Source organism: Alosa alosa, chromosome 19 (assembly GCF_017589495.1).
Source record: "Alosa alosa isolate M-15738 ecotype Scorff River chromosome 19, AALO_Geno_1.1, whole genome shotgun sequence".
NCBI lineage: Eukaryota > Metazoa > Chordata > Actinopteri > Clupeiformes > Clupeidae > Alosa > Alosa alosa.
In genome coordinates, this window is record NC_063207.1 from 10920276 (window position 1) to 10925275 (window position 5000).

Here is a 5000-nt window from a genome sequence, read left to right on the forward strand (position 1 = left end):
TGTGAAAGCAGCAATTAAAATCGCTGGCAATTTTTACCATACATGAGTCATTCTTTTTCTTCACCCTTGACCCAAAAAGATGCAGCCAAAGTCAGTGTCTGAGTAAAATAATCTGATTGAATCAGATGGTAAAAAGTGAAAGATAGAGGAGGCCATGCTTGAAAAATGGGCCGTTTTGAAAACACATACTTATAAATGCAGTTATTCAGTTGAATAGGTGTATTTTTTATTTTTCACAGGCCATGATGAAATAGAATTACATCAGTGAATGAATCAATCATTGACTTTCATTTCTTGGCACGTTTGCACATTTAAATAGTTTATAAAAAAAGAAACAGCTGTCTGTAAATCAACTCTTGAGGATATTAATTGGCACAGTTTGTTCACTAAATAATAATAATAATTCACTAAATGTATTTGGGACTGAGGTTAATTACTTATCTGTGTCGTTTTCCTCAAATACAAGAGACATAACTGTCAGAGCCCATTTTGGACCTAATATGATTGGCCAAAGACTAGGGGATCGCTGCTTGCGCCATTACCATAAATTGTGTCCCTTGTGCTGGGGCTAAATTGGTTTACAGTTGGTGATAATCTATCTACGCCTTATTACTTTACCAATGATTTCCAGCCCTGCGTGACCCTGACTTCAGCATGACAGTGCAGTGGTTTTCCTTCTCTGTTTTTGGTTTTCTGAACAAACACAACAGACGCCGTCTGTTATAGACAAGCGCACGGGTCCGTGAAACGCAAAGCAAAACCCTTTATTTACCTGTGACAGCTCATGTGCCATTGCCCGTACTCAATTAGTTTATTGACACCTATCCATTTGTGTAATCACAAGGGGAGGGATTTTACTTTAGTGTGTTCCTTGTTCGCTGCCGGAAACCTTGCAGATCGACCATTCACAATTAGTCACGGCAACATTGAGGTTAATTGTATTAGTTAACGGACATAAATCTTTGTTGCTTGCCAGGGGTGCAGTAGGTTAAGGGAAGGCTGAAAAATGGTCCTCTGAAGGCCTCTCCAAGCCCAAACACTTACAGGAAGAGATTGTGTGTCGGTCTGTGTTTATACATGTGTGTGTGTGTGTGTGTGTGTGTGTGTGTGTGTGTGTGTGTGTGTTTGCCAAACCCAAATGTATACCATAAGTTATTGTATGTGTATACGTGCATGCATTGTGTTCTGTAAATCCCAAACACATCTATCAGGGTAGGCACATCCTTGAACCAGTGTCTCTTTATCAGCTAAACAACACAAACCATAGCCTCTTCACCTTATATGTAAATGCATCATCTTGGTCCAGCTGATGTAGAAACACCCACCAATGCTTTGGTGCTTTGCATTACCATACTTGTCAAATTGCAGCATGGGAGCATGGGAGACAGGTATGCAAACCACAGGGCCAAGAGCCATGGCCAGTAGAGTGGTGGTTGGTGGGTTTATACAGCACCAACTGCATTCCACTCCACCCTCTAAATCAATCTGCTGTCCCAGGTCAGTGGGAACGCTCTGCTCCACCCACGGGCCGTTAGCCTGTGACCTTTTCACTGGAGACAGGGTTTACAGTGCTGAGTGCTAAGCTAAGCTAAGCTATGCTGCTAACCCACACGGCATATACACAGCATTAAACAGCGATTCAAGGCGTCTTTGACCATGGAGTTTTAGCCATTTAGATGGGAGAATTGGTTTATGGGAAAGAGGGAGGCCAGCCAGGCAGTCACTCTGAGTCCTGAAAGAGAAGGTACAATAGGTGTAGGTGGTTAAGGCTGGTTGGCACTCGTTTTCGGAGTCATCCACCATTCTCTTCGCATGCCATGTACTGCCGAGCCCTTGTTGACCATGAACTTTTGACCAGGCACCTTCTTGCTGAAGGTTTTCGGAAAAGTAATTTGAAGGTGCACCAGATATAACAGTCAACCTCATTCCCAAACTCTCCTTCCAGACGCCATGGATCCTTGGGTATTAGAGCAGCCAGCTCTACTTACTTACAATCTATTGTTTGCTCTCCTGATGTCAGGTAGTCAAATGGCAAATATAGTTCTGAAACTCACCAATAAACACCAAGCACCGAGAGCTCGAGCAGCTGCGGTGGAAATGGTACAGACGGGTCATAACTGTTCTCAGGCAAAACTGGGAAATTGTACAACTGGATTCTACTGGTTTTGTGTCTGTTAATCTGTTTTGGTATTTTGTGTAAGCCATTGTGTAGATGTGTGTGTGTGTGTGTGTGTGTGTGTGTTGTGTGTGTGTGTGTGTTGTGTGTGTGTGTGTGTGTGTGTGTGTGTGTGTGTGTGTGTGTGTGTGTGTGTGTGTGTGTGTGTGTGTGTGTGTGTGTGTGTGTGTGTGTGTGTGTGTGTGTGTGTTGTGTGTGTGTGTGTGTGTGTGTGTGTGTGTGTGTGTGTGTGTGTGTGTGTGTGTTGGAGAGAGTTAGAGATTGTGGAGGATATATCCTCAGCAAAGTGGAGGCTCCATTCCCAAGCCAGCCTACAAACTGTGGAGCCAACACCAGTGCGAGGCGGCACACCAGACAGAGAGGGCGAGTGGCGGCTAAGTGGAATTGGCAATCCCAGGCTCTGTGTCTGATTGGTCTGGGCATACAGCAGCACTGAGCAGGCCACTGGCCATTTCTATGTCCTGAACGCATTCCAAGACATGGGGGAAAAAGTTCAGTATCAGCTACTTCAAGGAGCAAAAGCCAGCACATTCTCCATTCTCGTTCAGACAGGCGCACACATTCTAAACACATAGGAATTCTCTCTTTGTCTGAGGCACATACACACACACACACACACACACACACACACACACACACACACACACACATACATACACACATAAAACCCACACACACTCTCTCTCTCTCACACTCACTCACACACACACACACACACACACACACACACACACACACACACACACACACGCCTCGCACACACACACACACACACACACACACACACACTCACTCACTCACTCACTCACTCACTCACTCACTCACTCAATCACTCACTCACACTTGCTCACCCACCCACACACACATCCACACATTATAACTGGGGACATAAATTCAGACAGCCTATTAAATATCTAATACAGTTTATGTCATGCAATTTGCAGTTTACATATGTGGGATTTTACGATACAATAGTGGGATCTTTGCTGATGTCAACGCAAAGTGTTGTGCTTTATGGTTTCATCTAGAAGTATAGTTTAGGAATAGTTGATGGGATGTCTTGCTTGTTTTGTGGAAAGTGCTAATTAAACATAAAATACAGCACCTACTGTAGCAAATGGATCAAAGCATCTGCACTCTCCATTCACACAAGATAAGTCATGTTTTTTTTATTTTGTCACACATATTTTTTGAGGAACCTGGCCTGCCGATTTGGTAAAGCTCAAGCCGGCATTTATGACGAGCCACCCGTCATCTCTGATCGGTCTGGCCCATCTGTCAGCGGAGTGACATCTTCTCCCAGAGCAGCTGCCCTGCCGATAGGAAGCGCGCTTGGCGTTGTGTAGAGTGGCTCCGATCCCAAACCCACTCAAAAAAAAAAAAACGGCACTAACACGCCGATTATGAATCGGAGATCATGGCGCTGGGGCCACGTCATCCTCCAGGAGGGGGCCCTTGGCGGGGGGGGCGGGGTGTGTGCGCCTGATGCTTCACACGACCACGGCACGCTCTGACGTCACACAATGGGACATGAGAGAGGAAGACAGAGGGAGAGAAGGAGAGAGTCATGGTTTTTTTGTTGGGGCAGAGAAAAAAAGACTCACTCATGTCTAAAAATAGAGCGTTTAAAAGTAGGCCAGGGCACGAAGCAGCCAGCTGGCTCACTGTGAGAATACTTTCATTTTTTTTTTTTTTTTTTTGACTTTGTTGTGGCATCCAGTATGGAACTCTTAACCTTGCGCTTGTCAGAAAGGAGTCAGCGTTGTCTGGTTGTCGGGCCAAAAATGTGCAAAAAAAAAAAAAAAAAGCTCAATTAATTGGCGAAAAATAATTACGCTGGGCGCATTGATAATTAGCTGCACTCTTATTTGTTTTCCCTTTTAAAGTGGCTGCCACTTCCTGTTGTCTCGGAGTGATGCGTTGCTCTTGCACCACGTTTGGCGTATCCGTATCCCCGACACACTTCTTCTCTTCTTTTCCGCTGCCTGCACTTTTTTCCCTCTGATAATGCCACTATGCAAAATATCTCCCTCCCTCCCCATTTCCAATGGTTAACAAAAAGGAAACGAAAGTGTCTGGGGAAGAACATGGTGGTGGTGGTGGAGGTGGTGGAGGAGGTGGAGGAGGTGGAGGAGGAGGTGGTGGAGGAGGTGGTGGAGGAGGTGGAGGTGGCAGGTGGTGGAGGAGGTGGTGGAGGTGGTGGTGGTGGTGGAGGTGGTGGAGGAGGTGGAGGAGGTGGTGGAGGAGGTGGAGGTGGCAGCTGTAGTAGCGGCCCGATTATTGCCATAAGTGTGCTGTCAACAGCCTTGCATCCACCCAAACAGCTTTTCTTCGACACTCCGCGGGTGGCTGACGGCGCATCAATGAGAATATTACAATGCCACAGTCTTATAGTTTTACCCATGCCACCTCAGGAAACGCCGGCGCATAAGTGAGGATCAGGGAAGTTTAATGCCAGGCGACGGGAGAGGCGAATGAGACGGAGATGAGGTTGTACAGGATGGGGGGGGAAATCAATGAGTGTGCCAGTCTGCCTCAGTTTTTGTTGTTTTTCCCCTCTTTCTCTCTTTTTTAGCAGCCCGAGTCTTTGTGTAGTAAGTGTATGAAGGTAAAAATGGGATAAAGCTCAGATGTGTGTGATGTTTTCAACTGTGTGATGTTTGGGCACACAGATCCCCCAATCCTGGTTTGTGTTATTTCTTTTGTCTCTCTCTCTTTCTCTCTCTCTCTCTCTCTCTCTCTCTCTCTCTCTCTCTCTTTCTCACTCTGCGTGTATGTGTGTGTGTGTGTGTGTGTTTTGTGTTTCTGAGAAAATTATTTGCGA

General features: G+C 45.8%; 1 protein-coding gene across 3 annotated transcripts in view; it reads left to right on the forward strand.

Annotated features, from left to right (window-relative positions):
* The window catches only part of mdga2a (MAM domain containing glycosylphosphatidylinositol anchor 2a), a 154619-nt gene that overhangs the window by 35855 nt on the left and 113764 nt on the right, over positions 1 to 5000 (forward strand). The gene's annotated exons all lie outside the window — the stretch shown is intronic.